The sequence below is a fragment of the Emydura macquarii genome, unplaced genomic scaffold (assembly GCF_026122565.2).
Source record: "Emydura macquarii macquarii isolate MOO-44397 ecotype Brisbane River unplaced genomic scaffold, CSIRO-AGI_Emac_v2 contig_431, whole genome shotgun sequence".
NCBI lineage: Eukaryota > Metazoa > Chordata > Testudines > Chelidae > Emydura > Emydura macquarii.
The window spans coordinates 11556320-11583149 of record NW_027130568.1 but is presented as its reverse complement, the minus strand read 5'-3'; the positions used below and the strand labels follow the sequence as shown (position 1 = coordinate 11583149).

Sequence of the window (26830 nt, the reverse complement as noted above, 5' to 3'; positions counted from 1 at the left end):
TGTCTGACAAACCCTAGGAAGTAGTGGAAGTCATGCTACTCTGGCAGCCTTGATGATGCTAAGATCTAGGCTTGAATGAGAACAAGAATTTTTCTTTTCATTGTAGTTTTCTGCCACGTCTGTACACTAGAGAAACATTTATCACTGGCCAGTGTCAGAAGCTTTACATTGCTGTTGTCAACTCTGTGTGTTGCTTGCAAATAAAATATTTTATTTCTTGTCACCCACATTGGTTGTCAAAATAGGGAGTGATGGTGTGTCACTGTTACAGGTTTATGTAAGTGTGTGTATTGTACAGACTGTGGTCTTGTGGTACGTTTTTTTTTATGTGAAAATTTCCAATCTGGAACAAATGATCATTTGTTTGTTCATTTAAGGCAGTGATACTCGGACCTCATTGGTTCAGGAACCAAATTAGCGTTACCTTAAAGAGCCACACTAGTACAAATTCATTGTTTCATTTACTATTTTTATATATTATTCTCACAGCAAAGTTACTGACCAAGTATTCTACAATTGGTTAATAACATAGTAAAAGCATCCTGATTGGTTAATTATGAAATCACACAATGTTCTAGTATCCTGCTGCAAAGAGCTGTGGGAGACACATTAAAGAGCCACTTGTGGCTCCTGAGCCTCAATCTGAGTATCACTGATCTAAGGGCATATCCACACAGTGGAGTAATGTGTTCTATGGGGGCATGATTTCTAAAGAGCACTAACATGCTGTGCATTAATTAGTCTGTGTAGATTCTGCTAATGTGCTTTAATGCAATATTGTTTGAATTGATACTACAGTAAAGCACACTAGGGAGCCTTCAGTGCGCACCAGCAGGGTCTGAGAGGACCAATTAATGTGCAGCATGTTGGTGTGCTTCAGAAATAACACCCCCATAGAGCGCATTATACTTCACCATGTAGACAAGCTGTAAGTCTTTTAACAAAATAATTTACTTTATGGAAACACATTTCCAAACATAAAAGAAACACATGCAGACTTCTGGTTTTGTTGTTTGATTTGTACATTCCACATTGTATGTTTCTCCTATTCCTGCTGGCGATGGGCTATAAAACTGTTAGCTTCTTTTCAGTTGTCTTGTCAATATGGACACATCATTTGCGCTCTCAACCTGTTTTCTTCTGTCTCTTACCCTAATCATTGAGGGCCTGATCCAGATCCAAATTGCTGCAACCTTTCCAGCAGTGGCAGCCCCGGAAGGCTATGGATGCTGGTTCTGCAGCAGGGTTATTTATTTAATAGGAAGGTTAGACCTGCTCTGCAAACCAATTGCCACTCCCACTCAGTGCTTTCTGTGGAGCATGTTGTGAAGCAGCCCAGGTAAAGTGACGTCATGGAGAACGTTAGCTCATCTACAGCTCTCTATGCTCTGGCCCATCCATTTTTCTCGTCTACAGTCTGGGGCTGTATTATCTGCATGATTTGTCACAGACTGGGAAAATGAATGACTCTAGAACCGATCTTATGTTTAACAGAGATTTAAAAACTGGACGTACTGGGAGGGGAACAGCCATACTGTTTGACCCTGGATACCTGTTGGGTAGGAGAAGAGCAGAGAGCTACCTCTTCAGATTGCCCTTTGTGGGGCCAAGAGGGCAAATCTTCAAGCCAGATTGTCCTTTTTTCACCTCCCTCCTTCTCTGGCAGGCTTCCTCAACAACTATCGGGGGGGTGCGTGTCCAATTCAAATTTAGCCACAATCTTTTAAAAAAAACTCTACTTTGACTGGCATGCAGTCACCTGGTGAAGAACCCAGTTCTTTCTCTAGCGTGTCAGGTAACTTGCAGAGCATACTCAGTGTCATGTCATATCATTTCCCAAAACCCAGTTTTCCATATATTTAATTCAACAAAAAGAACAATTTTGCCTGTTTTTTGGGCCTTAATTCTTTTTCTTTGCAGCAGGAGGCGTACTGTAAACTTTTATGGAAACTTTTTTTATTAGAACCGCACAGTGCAACTAAATGTCTCTTCTGGCTTTCACATGTGTTATTAACTGCTAAGTGAGGGGAGGGCTAAACCAGAGATATCGTATAAGAAAGATGCACGAGTTGAAAAATATTAACACCGAGGATCTTGTGATTCACTGTCAGATGTAATGTATTGGACTGAAACTAATCTTTGTGCTATTTACTATTCTGGGCATACATACTTCCTTCAAGAGAGGAAGGATGGCGTTGTGGGTAAAACACAGGGACTGGGAATCAGATGACCTGCGTTCCTAATCTTGACTCTGCCATGGATTTCCCATTTGATCCTGGGCAGACTGCTGAATCTCTCTGTACCTAGCTTTCTCCATATCTCACACTGAAGGTTGGAGGCTAAATTTCAGTTTGATGCTCTTGAGTGACGTTTGAGATCCCTGTATGGAAGGTGTCAAATAATGTACTGCAGTATCATAGTAATAAGATCAATATCACTGTGACTGTTTGTTTGGTTTTTTTTGGTTTTGTTTTGTTTTGTTTTTAAAATATTTCTACTCATCCCTTCTTCCATCCTCCTTCCTGATACCCCTACAGAATAATTCAGATTAAAAAGCGAGACTGTCCTGGCTCATCTTCACTTTGTGGATGCCCTTATATTCCTGTCTAATAATCCTTGTGCACATTGGACCAGTGGATCTTGAGTTATCCAGGAGTAGCATTTTTTTTCTATTTATCCAAATAAACACATGCTGAATAACTAGTTCAAGAGGAAGCCAGTCTCTTTCTTAGCCTCCAAAGCAATAAAAAGGTCTCTCTCCTAATCCAGAGGACAACTTTCGTGAACTCAGGTAGGTTTTGCTAGGTCCTCTGGCTTGAAGTACATTTTAGTGTTCGTTAACTATGTATCCCCAAAGCCATTTAATATTAATAATGTTCAGTTCTGGCGCTTTCATTTATGTGGGATCAGTTGCAGCTTGAAAAGTTCACTCCCCTTGGACTGGCTTGACTGTCTCCTCTGGGAGTCTCCGTGACTGGGTATTAGGGAGATTTCTTTTCTCTCTCCACTCTTTTTGATCAGGAAATGATTTATTTTTCCTCTCTAGAGCTTCTAGGAAAGATTTGTTTTCTCATACAAAGTAAAAGGGGGTTGCAAGTGGCAGAACTCATTTTGTGCTGCTTTGTCTTATGCATCCCCCTTATGCAGACCCCCTTCAATAAGCAAATCTTTTATTGTCCTTTTAATTACGTGTTGTCCGCATGTGTATTACACAGTCCAAAACAATTAAAGACTTACTGAAAATCTAGGCTTCAAGAAATAGTTTCTTTGTTTGTATTGTTTTAAATCCTCAGTAATAAGACAATTCTCTCTCAAATGGAAGAAATGTGCGTACTGTGCTGTGAAAGTTAGTGTTAGCAGACTCTAGATAATGTCAGCAAGTCCTCTTTTTCTTTTGTCTCTTTCTTAATTCTGTTTTGATTGTATCAGGGCTTTTTATTTGTGGCTATCCTGACACCATTGCAGTGGTAACAACAGCTCTCCTCCATTGACCGTAACTTTGTGTCTGAAGCTGAATAGCTGTCTCCTTTAGTGCAGAATGACTCAAGGTTGGAAAGCTCTCTCCTTATACAAACCACCTTCGCAGTGAGAGAGTCCTGTCGTACACTACAGTGTAACTATGCTAGATGGCCAAGATGTTGACAAGTGACGTTTGATTTTGGATGCCTTCAATTCTGAGGCATCCAACTTGAGACCGTTAAAAGGGGCCTGGTGGTCAGACAATATCAGTAACTGAAAACTGTGTGCCTGTTAAAATGACTCAAACTGGGCACCCAAAGGTGGAGGCAGCTAAATTTACCAGTCACTTTTTGAAAATCTTGGCAGGCTTGGAGGATTGTCCGAGATACAGCTAGGGCCAATGTAATGTTGAGATTTGGTTCCTTTCCCTCAAACCCTGATTATGCCCCAAGAACCTTTGCACTGGTCATGTGGGTAAATGCAAGGCACTCCCAAATAATCTAACTTTGCTTAAAACCAGTGGGGAGTTTATCGTGGGAATGGTCTATTATTCTGAGAGTCTGGTACCTTAAGCATATTTTGCCTAACCCTGAAGCCACCCTTATTGTGTAGTTATTTGTATTACTGTAGTGTTTATGGGTCAAGTTAGGATGGGGGGCTCCATTATTGTTCCAGTTTATTTCTTACTGTTATTCAATTTTGGACTTTGTCTTTCCTCAGACTGATGTAAACAGAAGTTAAGATAGCAACTTGTACCTTCTTATAACACCGTGATCCTTTGAAGAGGTTTATTAAGTGAGCACAGGCAACAGTCTTGGATAGAATGTGGTTTTCAAATGGAATTCAGGCTTACAGAGGAAGGTTGGAGTAAAATTAAATGTTTCAGCATATGGAACATGAAGTGGTGATTTGGTCTGTCTGTCTCTGTTAAGCCACTCGCATTAACTGTTAAATCTGTTGAAAATGTTATGGAACAGAGTTTACTCCAGAAAGTGAGGCATCCCTTGTTGTTTTATTTCTTTTCTTGTCCCCACATAATTCTTTCCTGAAAAGGTCTCCTCCATCCTCACATTTAATTTAGGCAAAGGAATAAAAATAAGCAATTTAAGCTTTTTTCAACTGAAAAGTTTATAAATATGTGTACATTGCTTTGCAGAGGGTTACATGTTACACTCTTTATTGTTCTCCCTCCCCTTCATTCATTATTTTAAATTGTTATTATCTATCTATATACTATCACACTGAGACACTTCAGTGACTTCCTTCCCTTAAATCTTGGGGAAAATCCTCTAGACCGCATGGAAACTAAAACTTCTGGCATGTTTCTTTTTATCAGCAAAATGTACTAACCAACCAAGCTAAAATAAAATGAACTAAAAGACCATCTACTGTATTGAATCAAATTAGTCTGTTTTGTCTTTTCTTTCTCTCTTCTCAATTTATTTTTCTTATGTAGCTGCAGATAGTAAAGATGAAGAAATCAAAGCACCTCCCAAGAGATCCTATCTGGGTATGTACTGTACAAACCCACACTGCATGAGGTTGCCATCTGCAACATAACTCACGCTTCGCTACGTTTTGCTTTTTGTGTTTGTTTTTTGCTTTTTTTTTTTTTTTTTTTTGGTCATGTTAGGAATGATTGCATGATGGTCATTTCTACAGAAAACGTTTACGCTATCTTTTCTTGAGATACTAACCCCTAACTGTTTTGCAGTTTTAACTTTCATAGAGGAAAAGATGCTTTCAATACTGTTCCAGAAACCATTTTATTCTGGAGGTCATTGAATTGCCAATTCATCCCACCATTCTTCTCAATTGTGTTTTGCTCTTTTTTTTGCCCCATTAGAGAAGCAAAACAGTATTATGTAATAGAAATTATTAACCAGCATGACCTGCATGGAGAGTCTTTTCTTCGCTCCACCAACATAGGAACTTTTCTTTTTTCTATCCCCCACACTTATTTATGAAGTTTTCCTGTCCCATCCCTCATTTTCAACAGTGCATCCTCTGTATGGCTGTTCGGAGGGCAGAGGGGTGTGGGGGGTTATAAACCTACACACTTTGAAGGTTCCCCCCCCCATCATTATCTGGACTGGTGTGTTTGGAATCCATTCTAAGATTTTGAATGTTTTTCTTTAGCTAGCTATGGGGATTGAGAAATATGATGTGCCCCCCTGCCTCTGTGCCATTTCCAGCTCATAGTAGCCTGACAAGCCAGAGACCATGATGGTGCCTTAACCAGGGTACCTTAGTTTAAGGAGTTTAGATACTGCTTTGTATGATCTTAGATATCTCTAAACATAGAAATTGCACCAATTTAACTTATTGTTTTTTAAACTTATTTAGTTTGGCACAATTCTTCCATGTAGATACTCTTATTTTGGAACAAGAAGGCTCTATTTCAATTTTGATCAAGTTGGTAAGAAATTAGTTTAAAGGAAGTAAATGTAGGGCCCTCTTGTTCCAAAATAAGAGTACTTACTTGGGGTTTTGAATCAGTACAACTGAATCTGTTTGTAAATGTAATCAAATTACTGTTCAGTTTGTACGTAGACCAGTCCTGACAGAGACAGAAACATTTCTGTATGGTGGTGCAATGCAGAGCACTTTCCTTAGGCCATGGATCAGTCCTATGTATCGGTTGATCTTTAATGGAGCGTGTATTCAAGAAATGCACTTGTTCTCTTCTGGATTTTCTGATTGGAAAAAAAAAATGTAATTCATAACATTCCAAAAGTGCATGTTGGTTTAATGCTGTAATTTGCAAAGCACCTTTTCCTATTGTGCTTCTCAAAAAACATTTTTCTGGGCTTTGCATCAAATAATATTTGTTTTGCTATTTTGTCTGGTATCCTTCTTTGCAGTCATTTTCACTGGCTTGCTATATCAAAATAGACACCTATAGAATGTAAACTTAAATCTCACCCCATTCTTAACATGTTTACATTCTTGTTTTCTTTATTCACTGATGCTTTATTATTTATGGTATCGTAGCTAGTAAACAGATTGCAGTTTTTGGTGGAAGAATGGCTTATTCTGAGTGCTTCAAGGAACTATAAGAAAATAGAAACAATTAGTTGCTACATTTTACTCATGTCTCTTAAAGTTTCTAAATATCATTCGCCTGATGGTTTTCAGTAAACAGTGGGACCTGAATGTCTTTCTGAAAATTTGCTGAAACTTAGAGTTGGGTTTCTTGATACCTGTGACAAGCAATTTCTGAAATGAACTTCATCTTGCCCAGAAAAACAGGATAGATAAAAGAAATAGTCCTACTGCATTTCGATGAAATGGGAAAAGCACTCTTTCAGGAGTGCCAAAAAATTTAGTGTACCTATTCTTTGTATGTTTCTGTTTCTTTAAATTGAATATTTTTAATTAGTATAAATCTGTTTAAAATAATTCTGAGGCATGTGTGTGTGCGTGCACGCGTGCGAGTGTTTACATGTGTATATAATCTCCTACTAGACTAAGAAGGTTTGCATGGGAGAAACACTGCTTTATTGGGCTATAATGGCACTAGTCATATTTTGGTTTACACAGGATTTGTTTAATTGAATTGCGTTCTGCTTATGTTTTTATAGCAGTGCTTTGTTTGTCCAGAGGTGTGGGAATCCCACTGAAAGTTTATGTAAGGAGGTATTTGGTTTTTTTGGCTCAGGGGATTGTGTATTCCTTTACCTCTCTCAATGAATTTGGCAGAGCATTTTTTCAAAAAAGTTATTACAGATGGGCTTCCTGAATCTCCAACTCAGGTTTCAGTTCCCTAAAAAACTCTTTAGTGTTTCTAGGCTTTGGGAGTCATTACATCCCCTTTGAAAAAGCATGGTAAGCATACAGTATGTTGTATTAATTTTAACTAAAGTTCACTTAACCTTGGAAACTGTTTAATTGCAGGGCGATTAGAGTGTTAAAGTGAAAATACTGCCCACTATGCTATACCAATGGATCTGTGGTGAAATTGGTAGATAAATGCTGATACTGAAGCTGTCATCTGTCACCAGCTTTGAATAAGAAATTGAGCCCTTGCTGTGCCCGCTGGGGTATTTTAGGCATATTTATTATCAGTATTCCAGCAAACCACTTAATGCTACTGTTCTTCCACACAAACATTAACTGCAAAAGCTTTTATCTGACACTTGACTCTGAAAGCTGTTATACTAAGGGGATCCTCATTTGGTTTAAAACTGTCAGAACTCCACTGACTTCAATAGTTACGACAGTTTACATTGGCTGAGAATCTGCCCTAGGATGTGTAATTTCCTGTTTTCATATAGAAACAAAATTATTCCCAGTTGTTCTAGGAAAAGGAAGACCTAAATAGCAACATTTCTGAAGAAACTTTATTTAAAACAAATAAACAAACAAAACACTTTTGGTGTATCTGAAGATTACATGTGGACACTTTGTATTCTCCTGTAATGAGATGCAAGTTCTTGCCTACATTTTGAGTCCTTTGAATGAGATCTGGAGATTTTGGCAGACACAGGACATGCAAGACATTGGATCAAGGTTATTAGATCTTTGAAGATGTTTTTATAGCTTTGTGGTGGTCTCAGTGGTACAGTGGGTGACTCCCAAAGCATTTGCATGTGATTAGCTGGATTTTTGTAATTTTCAAGTAAATATTTAAGTTTACGGACACCGCTGAAAGAAATCACAAGGGTTTCCTTTCTTGTTTATAAAGTTTATTTTAAATCTTGAAATGAAATTGGTTTGGTGTCTGTCATGTTACTAAGCAGTGTGAGAGTACTGGCTTGAAGTCTGCTTCTGGTCTAGAGGACCGTAGAGTCCAAATGATATCGGAGGTGTCCGAAAACCAGTGTAAATTTTGTTATGTAGCAGTACAGTGTATGGAAAACCATATTTTTTTTAAAAAAAAAAAGTTGTATATGCGAAACCAGAATATGTCTGGATGAGCAATTTCATTTTAGGCGGTACCTGTATAAAAACAAATGGGGGGGAAAACCAGCGATGACTTATCTAGTTGGCCCATGGATGCTAAGTGTGAACCACGGCTGTGCAACATGCAGCTGCATGTGTCGTATGACAACTGAGGTAACACAATCTCTTACCCCCTCTCTCCTGGTCTCACTTCTTTACTCCTGCTAGAAGACCAATAACTTGGTGATAAATGAAATGAGTAAGCAAGCTCTAGAACTTAAACTCAGGTGCTAATATGTTACATCATGTCATGGCACTGGAGTCCTGTCAGATTAGTTCTCTAATTGCTTCTCTGTGGAACTAGGAGTGCGTGGGGTCTATCTTTGGGGTATGGGCTTGTGTTTACAGATGCATAGGAAAGCACCATAAACATATGTGGGTGCTATATAAATAATATAATGGATAAGCAGGTAGATATATACACAATGTGCTCCTCTGTTTGGTCCTTTCCCATACTGATTAGAGTTGAAGTCAGGGCAGAACCAAAGTTTGCATCAGCCAATCACGTGGATTCTTCTTTGGTTTTATTTTGTTTATCTGTGTCTGTCTGTCTTTCTCTCCTTTTTTTTTTTTTTTTTCCCTTCTCTCCATTAAATCCCCATTTACAGATCTCTCTGAACCGCTGCTAGGTATGGTTTTTATTTTTCTAAAAGTTGTGTCTGTTGCTGGGTTGGCTGCTACCACCCAGCACTGACCTTAGGAACTACATAGGGGCAAGAGGGGATTTAAATCCCTTCTGCTTACTCTGCACTTCTCCCAAACTATGATGTCCACTTATTAGACTGATTTTTAAAAATGTGTATACTTACCCACATATGCTGTGGTAATCATTCGGTTTCTTTTATTAGGATTTTTTTCCCCCTAATATAAAGTTAGAAGTCAAAGGGATCCAGATTTGCTTTGATTGAGGTGGTAGCGTTCAGATGTGCAGGATCTCCTAACTTACACAATCGACTGTTATTTCCCTTCCCCCTGCCCCACCACTCAGATTGTCTCATAACTGGCATGTCCTCCAGCTTGTCCTGCTGTATTAATGTTGCAGTTCTGTGTGAGGGGAGGGCTTCCTGCCTCCCTCCCCCTCATTTATTACTGGTTTGATTCTGTTTTTGATAGCTCTGAAAAGGAAATGGAAGATAAAGAATGGAGTGATGGCGTGTTGAGCTTGTAGAAGTATATCCTTATGTCAAAGGGCCTGGCTGTTGCCACATATGAAGCAGAGGGAACCACTGATAAATCATCTGCTTGCCAGAAAGTAGCTGTAACTGGGTCATGTAATGTGACTTTTCCCTCCCTCCTTGCTATTCAGCTACTTCTAAATAGATTTGATTTATATGACTACAAATAGGACTCGGTTAAACTAAAAGTTTTAAGAAAAAGATGGAATTTGCTTAAGAATCTTGAAAGCTAAACAGAAATGTAGGTACTTGCTGGTACTTGGTAGTTGGGAATTCACCATTGGCTCTTCCAGTGTTTCATTAGATTGCCTTTGCTACTTGACATGGTGATGACTTCTGCTAGACACCTGTTCTGTACTGGAGTGTTGCCAACACTTGCAGTTTTATTGTGATGTTTTACTTTAAGCATCAGTTCCTGGAGATAGATTTTCCCATATTAGTTGTTTTCATTTAAAAAAAAAAAATTCTAGTTTATATGATGACAGAGAGAGAGCTTGAAAATGCAACCTAAGTGCACCCCAGAAGACAAATATGTAGGGCTTGTTGGAAATTTTCCACTGAAACTTTTAATGGAAAATTGGGTTTTCAACTAAAAGACACTTTGCAAAAAAAATTCAGCTTTCTGCTGAAAACTTAGATCTTCAGTGCAAAATTGCACGCCAGAATACTGAAACATTTTGATTCTGAAATTCTATTCTTCTCTATAAGTTGGGCTGCTGAGCCAAACTTCATCTCCCATGATGCACTGTGTCTGTGCAACTGCCATAATGCACTACCTCCTCTCACCAAGAAGAGAGACTGTAGTGCATACTGAGAGATGTAGTCTGACCCGGGAGCTTGGTTTACATCAGAGAATGGGAATATGAGACACTCTGGCAGCACTTTAGAATTCAATTATTTCACTTGAGTTTTTTTCACAAAAAACTCAATTTTATGTGGAAATTTTTGAAGACAATGAGTCTCCGCCCATTTTCACAGAATTATTTCACATGAAACTCCTTTTCTGGTCAGCTCTACATATATGCCACTACTGATGAGAAGTGGCTTTGGAGCCTTGCTGCTCTTCCCCATCCCAAAAATCAGCTTGTTTAGTTCCAGTCTGTACTTGGAGTTCAATAAAATAAATATCTGTGGGCCTACTGCATGCCCATGCTCTGGTATCCCTAGGAGAATGCTGAGCCAGTGAACAGCCTGAGTTTTTGGGGGTTAATTCCCCACTAGAGGTTAATTATGTTTGGCTGAGTTAATTTAAGCTGAATACCCTCCTTTCTAAAAGATTGGAAGAAACCGTTATCACCATAGTGCACCCAGAAAATATAGCCCCAGTCTATAAAAAGGGGAAAAAGGTCAACCTGGGGAATTACAGACCAGTCATCTTAACTTCAGTACCCGAAAAGATAATGGAGCAAATAATCAAGCAATCAATTTGCAAACAACTAGAAGATAGTAAGGTGATAAGTAACAGTCAGCATGTATTTGTCAAGAACAAGTCAATTCAAACCGAACTAATAACTTTCTTTGACAAGGTAACAAGCATTGTGGATAAGGGGTAAGTGGTAGATGTGGTATATCTTGACTTTAGTAAGGCTTTTGATACTGTCACATATGATCTTCTCATAAATAAACTAGGGAAATATAACCTAGATGGAGTTACTATAAGGTGAGTGTGTAACTGGTTGGAAAACTGTTCCCAGAGAGTAGTTATCAGTGGTTCACAGTCAAGCTGGAAGGGCATATCAAGTGGTCCTGCAGGGATCAGTTCTGGGTCCTGTTCTGTTTAATATCTTCATCAATGATTTAGATAATGGCATAGAGAGAACACTTATAAAGTCTGCTGATACCAAGCTGGAAGGGGTTGGAAGTGCTTTGGGGGATAGGCTTAAAATTCAAAATGATCTGGACAAACCAGAGAAATGGTCTCAAGAAAATAGGATGAAATGTAATAAAGACAAATGCAAGTACCCCACTTAGGAAGCAACAATGAGTTGCACACATACAAAATGGGAAATGACTGCCTAGGAAGTACTGCGGAAAGGGATCTAGAGGCTGTAGGGTTTCACTTATTAATTCCTGTAATGAGCTCAATAAGTTGTAGATGAGCTTGAGTATAATCATCTTTCAGAAACCCATCCATTCTTGATTTAAAAGGGCCAAGTGATGGAGAATCTGCTGCTTCCCCTGGTAATCTATTCCAATGGTTAAGTATCTTCAGTGTTAGTTTATTATTATTTTTTTAAATCAAAATGTTGTGTTGGTACTGTACTAAGTCAGTTGCCTTAGAGAACTCTAAGTGTATTCTATCAACACAGTTACCCACAACTAAAACAAGTAATGGTATCTTTGATATAGAATCCAACCCCTCTTCCCTTTTGTTCACTTTGTCCTTCCTAAAGAGAATGTGGCCAGTGACTAACATTCATTAGCAATCCTCCAGGGTTCAGTAAATGCCATCTTTGTAATATTTTTTCTGCAACATAAGGATTTCAAATTCCTCATGTTCATTATCCAGCATAGATAGGTAGGCAATCAAATAATGTGTTTGCGTCACCTTCCTAGAAGAAGGGGAGATAAACAAGGGGGTTGTGCTGTGACCAAAAGCCAGGACAGGAAGCTCTGGGGAAACACAGATGCTCTCTTGTATGGCTTGTACACTTTTTAAAATGTACTTCAAGTTTACTGTTTGTAAAACTGCAAGGAAGAAATGCAGCCAGAGACTTGCCTATTTAGTGGCATTTTGTGCTAAACCAGAGCTACTGCAATGAAATCCTACTTGAAGAGGGTTGGTATTGAAACCTGAGGCTCCAGTGAACTCTCTTGCCCATCATTCTGCATCAACCCTTCTACTGTGGAATGGCCTCAGCATAAAAGTAGAATTTTGACACTTTTTTCTTTTTAATGGAGTTTAAAAAGTAAGTATTTATTTATAGGTAGTACCCCAATAAGCTAGGCTTATTCTAGGCTGTGTACAAATACAGGGGATAATCTAATTCCTGCTCTGAAAAGCTTACAGCCTGAAAAGAGAGAAATATGCAAAGGTTTTGGTGGGAGGACAAGATACAGGAAATTCTTATCTTAGACTTCTGTTGTGCCTGACTGTGGGAGAAAAGAGATGGTAGAGGTGGAATTACATTATATAGCAACCTGCTACCAGTTTGGGAATGGATAGTAATACCAAATGGACACAGGAGATAAAATTCCAAACACTGCGTGTAGCCCTATCCTGGATGGATCGTACCTACCTATGAACATATCTGAGGGTCTTCCCATTCTTTTACACTTTGGCAACTCTTTCAACGCTTTTCATACCAATAAGGTCTCATTGAATTGAAACTGAGTAAAAGGCAGTGAAGGTGTTATTGAAGGTACTGATTGGGGATAATAATACTTTGGGCATGATGATCTTTATGATTTTGGGGGTGAAAATTTTGACTGAGTAAACCTTTGCTAATGCAGAATGTCTATTTTTAACTAAGCAAGAAAAATTGTATTGCTTATAGCTACATCTGACCACATGAGGGTGCTCCTGGGTTTCCTAAGTCAGTCTATCAAGTACCATAAATGGAATGAGGGAAACAATTTAAACATGATCTTGTTGTCAGGGGTATGATTCTAAATATAGAAATAGTGGGTAAAACTCTCTCTATTTTTTGTGGATCTTAAAAATTTAGTTCAGTGGGGAGAAGAAAAAGTTGGGTCAGAATAAAATGAATTATTCAGATTTGTAACCTCTGAGGAAAAATGGAAAAAAGTGGCAGGTGTGTGTGTATGTGTGTGTGTGAGAGAGAGAGAATAATAGAATAATTTATGTGCAGCAAAACACTATTACCTTTCAGTTTCATCTGGAGGAGTGACAGTTGTTCAAATCACACACTTTTTGAATGCACCTATGCTCCTTAAAAATGTCTGATCATGGTTTAAATTTGTCTTCTAGTTAAGCATTAAAATATTTTAACCAATAAGAGTGCAATCTGCAGGTATAAAAGAATACAGAAGTTTGGCTGCCTAACCTCTGTAACTCCCTGCGTTGCTGCCTCCCCCATCCCAAAACCATTGCACTTCATGCAAAATAGTAAAGCGTGAAGCACACTGGAGGGAGCAGAGAAACCATGATCTCTTGTATGGCGGGATGAATGGTCAGTTCAGTGCAGAAAATGTCGCAACCTTGAACACTGCAAGAGTGTACAAGTCCTGCAACATTCAGGAAAGCGGTTCAAAGGGAAGGTTCTTTTTCTTTCATTGCATAATTGCTTAAAACTAGCTGATGCAGCATATGCTTTAGCAAGTTATGTGTGTCTCTGAATGTGTATAATATATAAAAATTATATAATTAGTGGCCAAATTTTCAAAAGGCCTTACCACCCAGCATCAGCCATTAAGAGGAATAAGGAATTTGCTGGGTGCTATGCTCTTAAAAAATAGACAAGTATGTTATTTTACATGTGTATGTGTGTGTATATGAAATAAACAAAATTATTTGATCTGCTAGGATTTATAGCTAAATCAATCCATACAAATGTGTGCAGCCAGATTTTAAAAAAATGCTTCATAAACATTAACTAATCCTTACATATATCCCTGCCAGGGAGGTATGGGCCATAGCTTGCCTTCAGTTTCTGCAATTGACTTCATTGGAAGGCTGTTATGTGAATCAGTAGCAGGATGCTGCTGTCAGGACCACTGTCCTTGCTTTATCAATGGAGGCATAGTGGGCCTGACTTTGTTTCTCACTCCTGATTGTTCGCTTCTATTGACATCCGACTAGACAAGTCAGATCAGAATTAGGCCCACAGAGGCAAAGACCCACATTTTCAAAAGGTATCCATTAGTCTTAGGTGCCCAACTTGAGATAGATTGTCAGAGATGCTGTGCACTTACAGTTTCCATTATTTGGAGCTGGTGTGTGGCTCCTTTTAAAACAAGATCATAGGTGTCGCAAGGGGGGCACCTTTAGAAAGTTTGAGCTGAAGTGACTTGCACGAGTCTACATGTGGAGCGGATGTCATAGGCAGTCCTGACTCTACAGCATACTCAGTCCGCTTTATTATGCCATCTTTTTATGTTATGTGCATTATGTATGGCTATTTGTTTGTTAAATTCCAGGCACTAATAGAAGCTAGTAACTTTACATTCCTTGTGCATTTTAAATAATAAAGGACCAGGGTGGATTAATTTAAATCAAAACAATTTAAATCACCGATTTTAATCATGTTTTGCATTTGTGCTTTTTAATTGATTTCCTAAAGAAAATCACTTCTCATTGGTTGATAACCATTTAGAAATGTTATTTGGAATTAAATGTAGCCTTTACCAAATTTGGTATTTTTTTGCTAGCCAGGAGGATACATTATATCCATATATATTTATTTAAGCAATTACATAACTTACATGTAGTCAGATTCTTAATTTTTACCTTATGTTACAAAATTGTTAATGATGCATTTCTTATTTACTGGATTGGGGTTTTTTACTTGTGATTTGTATCATACTCTTTGGATGAAAATCTAAATTCAATTAAAAATGAACAAATACTCCATTTTAATTTTTGTTTCTTTTGAAATAAAACTACTGTAAATGTTTTGGAAACATAAGGGGAAAAATTAATGTTTATCAAAACACAGTTTCAAATGCAAAACAACTGGTTTATTATACAAAGGTGGTATTATCTGTAATTAGTGAATTAAACTGATTTATTTCTGGTCACTGTGTCCGTCAGAATTTTAGATGTAGAAGACCTCATCCTCAGACCTAGTTTTCATTCATAGATTGGAAGAGGAAAACAAGCTGTCCTGCCTTTTCAACTCCCAATTGGTCTCTTAACTGTGAATGAACTAGTCATTGAACTGAACTAGCTGAATGAACTGAAATGAACAAAATATTCTTCTTTTTGCACCTGCAGAAAATATAGCCGCAGCAAACATCTACTGACTGCTTACTTTTAATTAAAATGTTTGTAATGGATTAGGCCTTAACATAGGTTGTCAATTTCAAGTTTAATTTTAAATAGGTTGGCTTTTAAAAAAAAAATAGACCTGTTTTTAATTTAAATACAATTTTTTTTTTTTTTTTCAGAATTGGTTATTTTTTCATCTGCCTTGTACAGGCCTACTTCTGTGAAATCTGTATGTAAACAATTTTTTGTTAACAAAAATGCCATTAAACACCAGCCTTTTGGCTAAGATCAAGTATATTGCTTTGGCAGCACATATACTATCTGTTCTTATCAGTTTAATATCTGATATGTTCTCTATCTGAGAACTTTATATTAGGTGTAGGGACACTTACTTCTAATGAAGCTTCCTTGAATCACCATTTTCTTTGTTCCCATCAAGGGGAAATAAGATGATAAATCTTTTATTCCTTATTAGACCCAAAATCAGGTCCTAATCCTGTAGTGTGTTGAGCACCATTGATTTAAACAGGAACTGAGGACACTGAGGACAGGATTTGGCGCTACATCTTCTGTAATTAAGTTTAACTGACTTAGGTTTTGCTTACTAGCTGTTCTTTTGAAAAACTTAAGTTAGTTTCTTGAATATCTCTTTATCTTTCAATGGACTAATACATTTTTTATGAAGCCCCAGGCCCAAGTCATATCTTAAGAACAAAAAACCCAACCATGCACTGTGCGTGCCAAATCATTACTTTTGAAGATCAGCAATCTTAAAATATGCCTAAGGAACTATTGATAAATGCTGAACAGAATAAATCTGATTTTATGAATTATTCCTGAGTGCTTTTCCTACATCTCTGGGGAGAGGAGCATTAGTAGGAAAAATGGCATTGTATTCAACTGTAAATGAGTGATGAGGTATTTGGTTATAAATGCTGTGTTAGCACAGATTGTGTATGTAAAAGAAAATAACTACTCAAGTTTCATCATACTTTTAGGCAGGACTACTACTTTTGAAGTTTTCTTGAAGCACTTGAATATCTTCTCCTCCTTCCTTTCCATCCTCTGTTTCACCTAACTGATAATCTGAAACATGATAAAACAACGAGAGTTCTGTGGCACTTTAAAGACTAACAAATTTAATATTTGCAGGCATAAGCTTTTGAGAGACTTCAGCTCTCTTCTTCAGACGCAGTAATATTAAATTTGTTAGTCTTTAAAGTGCCACAGAACTCTCGTTGTTTTTGCTGTATACAGACTAACAGGCTACCTCTCTGGAACTATGAAACATGATAGTCAGTTATAGGAAGAACACAATACCCCTATGTTATTTAAAAAAAAAAAATCTTATTCTGTTGAGTTCAACATTTTAGGAAAAGAATATAAGGTCAGGGTTTGAAGGGGGGTAGTGGACATTACATTTCTAAAGTTCAGAAAAATTAAAAATGTCCTTCTTTTTTGGGTTTCCTTCAAAGTAAGTTAAATTTTCTACCTACAGTGCATAATTAAATTGTTGGTGATGTCATGTGTTCAGGAAAAAAACACTTTTTTATTTTTCTTCTATGCTCCAATAAACATCAGCTTTTAAATTTGTGTCCTATAATGGTTTAATCTCCCAACACCAAGATGAGTTAAATGAAGGGCATAATTTTTCTTCTTTATGTGTGGTTTTATATTATGTGGGAAGGCTGTAGAGATGCAATGAATGGGCAGTCTTGTAGCTTTAGAGTAATTTGATGACATTTGGCTTGTAAATCATCAGTTAATGAATGCATGTAGAAAATGAGTAGTAGGATTATTTAGTCTGCTGTCATTTTCATGGCTAAAAAGTAGTATATGATTGTGGTGGGACAGGTAGCCCACCCCGGCAGGGGTTAATAGAGCCCAGGAGAGGCTGTGGGGGTAGCAGCCAATTGGAAGGGCCAAAAGGGAAGCAGCCAATCAGGGCCAGGCAGGCCCATATAAGAAGGGTTGCCAGCCTCAAGAATGGGGCAGTCACCCTCAGGAGCTCAGAGGGAGAAAGCTGGCTGGCCTGCAGGGTGAGGCAGGCCAGGACCCTGGATAGAGCAGTGGCTGGCTCCAGGGGAGGAGCAGCCGCTGGGCCCTGGAGTAAGAGCTGGACAGAGAAAACAGGGCTGACTCCAGATGGAGCAGCCAGGCCCTGAAGTAAGGGCCTGACTCTGGACTGCCGTGGCCACTGATATAAGTGGCTAAGGACTATTGAATCCCCCCATCCGGAATGGGGAGGAGCAGAGGCTGAGACACAGCCAGAGGGCTGTACCGCGACGCGGACGCTGGGACTGCGGGGAGACATGGGTCCAGGAGCGGAGAAAGGACGGGTGATGCACCACCAGAGAGGGCGCAGTGGCCACCAGAGCGATTCCCCAGGACGGCCAGCAGGAGGCGCTGCGGTGGTGAGCAGGGAGCTGTTACAAGGTGGTGGAGAACGCAGGCACCCGGTCATCCCTGATATAAGGGGAAGAGATAGGACTGAGGGGATGATTGCCTGGCACTGGGGTTGGAACCCCATTATCAAGAGACGCTGTTTGTGGGGAGCAGTGAGACCTTCCTGGGCTGGACTCCAGGGTAGGTGCCCCAGCGGAAAGGGGCAGACAAGCAGCCAGGGCAGCTTCAGGCCCTATTGCTGCAGATACTCCAGGCCCAGTAGAGACAATGGGAGGTGCAGGATTACTGGCTGGGGGCTATGGCCCAGCTAGTGGGGCAGCAGCTTCATATACATGAGCTGCTGCAGGAGGTGCTCAATGGAGGCAGTAAGAGCTGGGAGAAGAAGAAAGCTAGCACCAGGCCCAGGAAGCCAGGTGAATGCTACACCTGTGGACGGTGGGGACGTTGGAAAAGAGAGTGCCCCTACGGGCCTGGGGGACAAAAGCCTTGTCCCAAGGCTGGAAGGAGGAAAGAGCCCAGGAGGGCCCCCCCCGGGAGAGGAACGGGGAGGGGCGTGTTGGACCTATGGGGAGCACGGACACATTACAATGATTAACTTGCATCTATTAAGTTGAGGATTAGGTATTTTTCAACATTTATTAATCAATAAAATGGACTTCTAAAATGTTGTAATGGTATCAAAGCCTTTACATTGATTATGTTTTGTGGTACGTTTAAACGCCAAAAAACTTTCATTTCAGTAACATTTATGCATATGTTATTACTATTTCTGTAATTTATTCATATAGAGAATACACGGTTGTGTTCTTTGAATGACGTATTTGGAAAATACTGTATGCAGAGTGATATTTAAGAGCCCCTTTATGATTTCAGTTCCCCCCTCAAGCTTTTGGTTTTTAGTTTTGTAAAACAATACCTCCCTCAATTTAATTGCATGCCTATATTTTTTTTCTATGGATAATCTGTGAGATGAATGTGACTGTCATTTCTTTTTCTGTCTGCTTAGAAGGCGGCATTGACTCTGCTTGCCAAAAAAGACTTATTTTTACCTCTAGCTGAATTACTGTAGAAGCAGTGCCATATAGCTTGAGTCAATACAAAGCTGCAGGGTTGGGATTTTCAGTAACAAAGGTACACTACCCCCGTCAGTGTTCAAAATAAAATGTTTTACTGTTGCTGAACCTACAATTCCCCTTTAAAAACCCAATGAAATTAATCCTCCTGCTTGTAGGAGCAGTTCTACAGTGGTTTTCTTTAGTCTTATATCTCCCAAGTATGATGATTTGACAGCTAAAAATGTCACTGTTTATTTTCAATAAAAATTTAGTAGCTGTAAATAGTGGCTCTCTTCTATTGTTCTCAATGGGACTGAAGCCAGAGGGGCTGTGTTATGATGGCCTCTTTCAGAATGGCCCTCCCCTTCTGCTCTTACCAATGGGAGTGAAGCCAAGCTGCTGTCAGGGGCCACCATCATCCCATATTGGCTTCACTCTAATTGAGAACAACAGAAGATGGCAGCAATTTTGAAAGAGGCTAGATTTTCCTGACAGTCTCTGTAGCAGGACATAATTGGTCAGCCTCTGCTGAAGAACAAATGTTCAGTTATGAAGAATGACAGCAAACATTACTATTAATCCTAATAGCATTTGTTCAAATTTAGACAATACATGAGATTTCTGTGGATTTTAATTGTATGGAAAGTTTGAAGGGCCTGCATTATTCCATTAAGATCATTCAGGACAAAAAATGGTTTGACGTAGTCTGTTAACATTTTTAAAGGACTGTTGAAAAATAATCTTTAACCAATTCATTCTGCACTTAAAGAAGAAAGGCAAGCTATGCTGTATTCCTCATAAGTAACCAAGTGGTTGACTCCCTCTTAAAGTGCAAACCTCAACTGAACCTGAACAATGGAACCAGGACCAGCACTTCTGTAATTAACAAAGAGCTAACTGCTGTGTTTCACCCGTGTTCTTTATGCTGCGCTGTAAGGCCCAATCCAGCCCTCACTGAAATTGATGGAAAGACTCCCCGTGACTTTAGTAGGAGTTGATTAGGCCTATACTGAGGAAAGAGTGGATTTAAGAGAGCTGAAGTTAAAATTTGTTTTTGTGAACTTTTGTCCCATTCCTTCTCCAATGCTTAGGAGGGTGCTATGATAAATAGGGTTTAATTAATAGGTGAGAGGGAAAATATGACCTCAAGAGATTTTGTCTTCTTAGACTTCTGTGTTGTCCTGCTTGAATCTACAAGGGAAAAGGTAGCAGATAGCGTCTTCTATTCTGTTATCCAAACAAGTCAAGAAAAGTGTGTGATGCTCAGGCCCTAAACAGTTTCTCCCCTTCACTCCCCTGACTGCAAATAATTTCTCTTTGAATTGCTCCTGTTTACTCATGGAGCCATGCATGGCCTTCGGAACATATAATTAGGGCTTCTGGGTTTTTTTTAAATTCACTTTCATTTTTTAAGATTTATTTTTAGCAATTTTTGAGTCTTGTGTAGAAGTTCAGTAATTGGGGTCTTCTGGGCTTTCTCTTTGTGTACACTCTAATGGCTAATCTCTTTGTAATGTTCCCTAGTGCCCCTTAACGTAGTACCATTTAAACCAGCATTATATTGAAGCACCCTAGAGACCTTTTAATGTGCAGCAGCAGGGTCTACATGGAACAATTAATGCGAAATATGTTAGTGCACTTTAGAAATCACACTCCATGCCAAGTCTTTAGTTACAAGTAACCATTTCTGGTGTTTTTTGGATAAACACCGATTTTCTTATTTTTGTGTTGGGGTGTTTTATCATTGTTTGTTGGTTAAAACTGAAAATCAGAAACTTTACATATAATCCACCAAAAAAGTGACAACTTAATATAAAGTTTTAAAATGTCATCGATATCACTAATGTTAGGAATGTCTGCTATGATTGTTTATGACCCTATCTGCTTTCCCTCTGAACTGTAGTGTGATCACTATGCAGTATATCTTGGGCATTCTGTACCCTATGCTCCCTTTCCATGGGAAGGGAAAAGAACGAGGCCCAAAACTCAGATCTTGCCAGATTTATTTTTGTGTGTGTTGTACATGAAAAATTTAGGTTGTGAAAAAATTGTGTACCCTGGTAGATTCTATGGAGATTGGTGAGCGAGTGAAATTATGACATCACAAGTCATTGAAGGCTGAGTTTTTGAGAGGGGGAAGGGATTTTTAAATAACTGCTTAAAGCTGTTTTTGTTAATTTCTGTGTAACTCCAGTGCCTAACACACACCTGGGAGAAAGAATGTCATTAAGATGAAAAACATCTGTGCTCCTTCATTAGATAGCTTCATTATTTATCTCTAGTGACCACAATGTGTTCACCAGCAAAATCAGGAAAGACCAGACTTGATATACTTGATATTTCTATAATATTAAAAACCCAACAACAACAAAAAACCATTTCAAAGCATTTTCAGGCCTCCTTTATATGGGCACAATTTTTTTTTTTTTTTTTAAGAAAAATCACTTTCTGCTTAGCTTTAAGTTACAAAAAGAAATTTCATTGCTTAGCACCCTCTTCATTTATAATGGGGTTTGGTTGCTTGATTTAGAAGGGTACTTTTGCAAACCATGTGCAGCTGTTAAGTGAGGCAGATTTGTAACTCTCCATTCTCAATTTCCCATAGATAATAATTGAAAAGAATCAGTTGCTACTCTTAGACTTTTATCCTCACTGTCCAAATATACAAGACATCCTATGCGAGCCGCCAAAGTGAATAAATACTTACCTATCTCAGGGTTTTTATACTGCCATCCGTTACTGTAGTATCAGAGTGCCTTCCATGTAAAATCAATAATAATTTGATTCAGAATCCTTGTTTTGCTTTAAACTCTTCACTGCTTCTTCAAAAGCTTTGGTATTTATGCAATCATTCCTCCCTCCATCCCCTTTGTGAGTTGGGTGTAGTAAAATAACTTGTAACTACGCAGCCAAGGAATAGAACAAACAAATACAATATCAAAATGACTTAAATAGTCTTCTCCACAAATTCCTAATTCAATTCCCGTGTATAATAGATGTGGAAGGCTGCACAGTTCCTCAGTCTAATAGCTTGTCTGTCATCATTTCGTTCTCCCCACTCCAACCTTGAGCAAAGGCAGTATTTGTAAGAAGCATGGCAAAGGAGGACAAATTTCTATATCATTGTCATAAAAACTGCTCTATTCTCTTTTGGGGGGGGGGGGTAATCTTGTTAGTAAACACCATTTATACTCTTGTCTTCATGTTATTCCTCTTTACAAATTCAGTTTAAAAAATGAAGTTAAACTTGAGAGGATTTGAAAGAAAACAAATGATTAATTTCAGTATTTTAATTTCTTGTTCCACCCCCTTTTCTCCTAAAATTGCATTTATCTTAATTGTTGGGGCACTAGTGTGCAGATGCGATACACTTATAAATGAACACAATTATCTTTTAAAAAAAAAATTGTTTTGCATAACTATTGTCAGTCATGTCAGACCCGAGATTCATCAGTGGTTAAACCAAGCAATTAAAGGAAAAGTTTGTTTTATGGTAGCTCAATCTCATTTAGTTTTTTAAACTTTCCTATCACAAGCATTGAAATCAATGAGACAAACTTCAATTGTGTCCCTGAATGAAACTTTAATGGCTTCCATCCCCACAAATTCTTTGTTAAAGGAGTGGTAGACATATGGCTGACATTCTATCTGTATGAATTCAGTCACTGTGTATAGAGTAATTTAGATTTGTGCACAAAGGTCTTAGTGAATTTTGACTTAAACTTTACTAGGGAGCATTGAGGTCTTTATTTCTCTCACTTTTTGCAGTATTAATTATGTTACCAGTGCAGCTTCCTCCTCTCAAATCTATGGCTTTAATGTAGTATTCCCTATTGTGTTCCCTTGTATTCTATTGTATTGTAGTATTCCCTATTATTGTATTATTATTCTCTCACTGACCATGGAGAGTACACATCTCTCTTAACTTGCTGGTTCTGTCTTAACCTTGAAGAACCCTTTGATAGCAGAAACCTCCCTCCCCCCGCCTTCATGAAATGAGCATGAGTTGTACTTTCCTACTAACACACATTTTTAGTTGGTTACTTTCTGTAACCTAGCTGTAAAAATGTAACTGGGTTTGCACAGTGTATAGACTGATTCACTAGAAATAACAATTTTTGAGCACTCCTAGCTACAGTTGCTTACCTAAATAAGATCTGCTAAATGCAGTGCATGTGTAGTTAGTTCAAGGTGTTAGCTTTCACTGTTTAGTGCAGGTTTCTAAAAACATTTTAATGGGGGCCTTCCATCCCCAATTTATCACACTTTCATGGTACTCTGAAGTGCAGTACTATTATATTGAAAGAAAGTTAATTTGAGGTTAACTTTGGCAGGTGCCAAGAAATGTTTAGCAGGACACATGGCATCATGACAGCAAAGAATGTAAATGCAGAATGCGTCTTTTTATTCGGATTCTAAACTGGTATGACCACTTTGGGGTTGTGGAGTCTGTCTTGGCTGGAGGTGGGTTGCCTAGGAAACTAGGACTAAATTTTCCAGGAAAGAGGGGAGAACTGCATGCTATTTTTAGACAGACTGGTTAAGTTAGCGTGTGGGACAAAACTATGTGAGTGTGCACTTTCTCCTCCTCCCCGCTATCTTTTTTAATAAGATATTCAACCATAACTGTGGAGGAGTTGCTGAATTTCCATAGCTTCATAATTTTTAAATTGTTCTTTCTCCTGGGAGTTGATATTGAAAATAAACCTTTACACATATTGAGATTGTCACATTAATATCTCAAATATTGCTGGTCATATCTTTCTATTAGTTCCTAGTATAACTGACTGTGAGGAGTACAGACACAAGGTGGATGAAGTAATTTTTTTTATTGGACCCACTTCTGTCGGTGAAGAGGACAAGGTTTTGAGCTTCACAGAGGCTCTTCGTCAGGTCTGGACTTGAAGAGTAGAAACAGCCTAGATCAAATGGGAAAAAAAATTGGTCTCTAATAAAATATTCTGTTCATTATTGTTATAAATGTCAAATTCGGTTGATTATCTTTAACATTTAATTGATTATGTGGAATAGCATGCAGTCTCATTTCAGTTTGGGGGGCATATGTCTCTCGCAGTAGAGCAGACACAGGACTCGTGCGTGGCAAACACAAAGAGGATTATTTGAGGCTTCTGGGGACACAGATCATACAGCTCCATGGCTCTCATACTGAAGTACACAGTTTGTGCCACACAGTATTACCACATGGGGGGTGGGTATTGGCAGTCATAGAATGGATTATTGACTCTGCTACATTTGAAGTTCGCTTTTAGTATTCATGGAAGTTTCACTCACAAATCAAAAAGAGAAGAGCCCTCAGTTTGTAAGTGGTTGATAAATCTTCAGCACACTTCTCAGACTTTAAAGGAGGCAGTGTTGTTTCATCCATTACAGCAGGTGCTGAACATCTTGGGCTCTGGAAGTAACTTGCTGTATTTGACATACAGCCTCAGGAGCACGTAGCACTTTGGCATCCGTGTATGTCCGAGGGAGCCTGCTGTCCAACGGTGCACACGGCTCAGTTTCCACACCTGGAAAATTTGGAGATAAGGCTTGTTCATCTCTGTAAAACTCACTGTGATCCTTAGATGAAAGGTGCTCAGTGAGTGTGAAGGTTTTCAGTATCATGGTCTGACATGATTTTTGAGATTTTGCTGGGATTTCAAATGATAAGCTAGTACTAGTTAAAATAAATTAAAACAGTTTTCATGGGGAAAAATGGTTCCAGCTTAAAATTACAAAATGCAAGAGATTCAGAGTTCAGGTTGCCTGTCATACTGTACTTAATTCACTCCTTTGTACTCACTCAGTATTGTAGCTCATATGGTCCTCATGTGAGCTGCCAATGTGATGTGACCGTGAAAAAAGCTACTGCGGTCCTTGGATGCATCAGACGAGGTATTTCCAGTAGAGATAGGGAAATGTTAGTACTGTTAACAGGGCACTGGTGAAACCTCATCTGGAATACTGTGTGCAGTTCTGGTCCCCCATGTTTAAGAAAGATGAATTCAAACTGGAACAGGTGCAGAGAAGGGCTACTAGGATGATCCGAAGAATGGAAAACCTGCCTTATGAGAGGAGACTCAGAGCTTGGCTTGTTTAGCTTAACCAAAAGAAGGTTCAGGGGATATATGATTGCTCTCTATAAATACATCAGAGGAATAAATACCCGGGAGGGAAGAAGAATTATTTAAGTTCAGCACCAATATGGACACAGGAACTAATGGATATAAACTGGCCATCAGGAAGTTTAGATTTGAAATTAGACGCAGGTTTCTAATCATCAGAGGAGTGAAGTTCTGAAATAGCCTTCAAAGGGGAGCAATGTGGGCAAAAAACCTAGCTGGCTTCAAAACTCCGCTTGTTAAATTTATGGAGGGGATGATATGATGGGACAGACTAGTTTGGCAATTGACTGATCTTTGACTACTGGTGATAGATATGCCAATGGCCTGTGAAGGGATGTTAGATGGGGTGGGTTCTGAGTTATTACAGAGAATTCTTGCTTGGGTGTCTGGCAGGTGAGTTTGCCCACATGCGCTGGGTTTAACTGATTGCCATATTTGGGGTCAGGAAGGAATTTTTCCCCAGGGCAGATTGACAAAGGTTCTGGGGGTTTTTCGTCTTCCTCTGTAGCATGGGACACGGCCCACTTGCTGGTGGATTCTCTGTACCTTGAAGTCTTTAAACTATGATTTGAGGACTTTAATAACTCAGTTTTAGGTTAGGGGTCTATTACAGGAGTGGATGGGTGAGGTTCTGTGGCCTGCATTGTGCAGGAGGTCAGACTAGATGATAATATTGGTCTCTTCTGACCTTAGAGTCTGAGTCCTTTGGAGGCTCCCCTGCGTCCCCCTTCCTCCCTCCCCCCCCCCAAAAAAAAACGCTCCAAAAACCCACACTTAAAAATACTCAGGGGTCCATATGGCTTTGGCACATACAGTCAAGAATTGCTATGTTTTATATTTTATTAAGTCTTTGACAGGTACATTTGCTCATCCCATTCCTAAAAGCCCATCTGATAATTTTAGTCTGTTATGAACATTCTGAAAACCGCTTTTGTGTTTGAACAAAATCCTTCATCCTTACCTTTCTTAATGTCATATTTTTTTTAAGGCTGTAATGTTAGCATTACTATTGAATTTATTTATTTATTTATTTATTTTTAAGTACAATAGATAGTTTTTGACTGTGTTCTGCCTTCTGTCCTACTACAACATGCTTTTAACTTTGGAATTAGCCAAAGTAAAATCATAACAAGGAGGTTTTTTTTCAAAGACATAACTAAAGTGGTTTTAAAGGGACATCATCAATTTTATAATCTAGTCAAATTTAAAAGATGAGCTAAAAGTAGTTCCAGGAACTGTAAGTTCCCCTGGCAAGTTTTTGTGATTTTTAAAGTCAATTTTTCTATTTTTAAAAGTGATTTTCCTCCTCTTGCTGTGTGAAAGACCACACAATTGAGAGTTTGTACAAAGCAAACAGTGATGCTGACTACACATAATGAGCTGTCAAATGCACAAGGTAAGCAAACTGAAAAAATAGACTTTTGTCTCTAGTTTTTCTTTTTTGTATTAACTACAGGCATTTCTTGTAAAACCAGTTGGCGTAAAACATTTGCAGACCGTATGTGACTTTTTTAATTTATACTTTTAAGTTGGCAAAACAGTCATAATTGCATTTTTAAAAAAACTTTTAATATTAAAGTGAAACAACACCTGGAGGCCCTAGTCAGGATCAGGACCCCACTATGCTTGGTCCAAAGGCAGTCCCTATCCCAAAGGGCTTCAAATAAGAAAAGTGACATATGAAGGATGGGCGAGAAAAGGATGAAACAAGATATACCATTTTTATGCCCCTATATTCACTTGTAAATTTGTAATTGTAACGTGCCAGCTGTCCCC

The 26830-nt window shown here is 38.7% G+C and overlaps 1 protein-coding gene and 1 pseudogene across 1 annotated transcript in view; both read left to right on the top strand.

The window, feature by feature from the left end:
- SLC66A2 (solute carrier family 66 member 2) overlaps positions 1-26830 on the top strand; it is an 82767-nt gene that overhangs the window by 14588 nt on the left and 41349 nt on the right. The gene's annotated exons all lie outside the window — the stretch shown is intronic.
- LOC137146358 (U2 spliceosomal RNA) lies at positions 15765-15859 on the top strand (annotated as a pseudogene).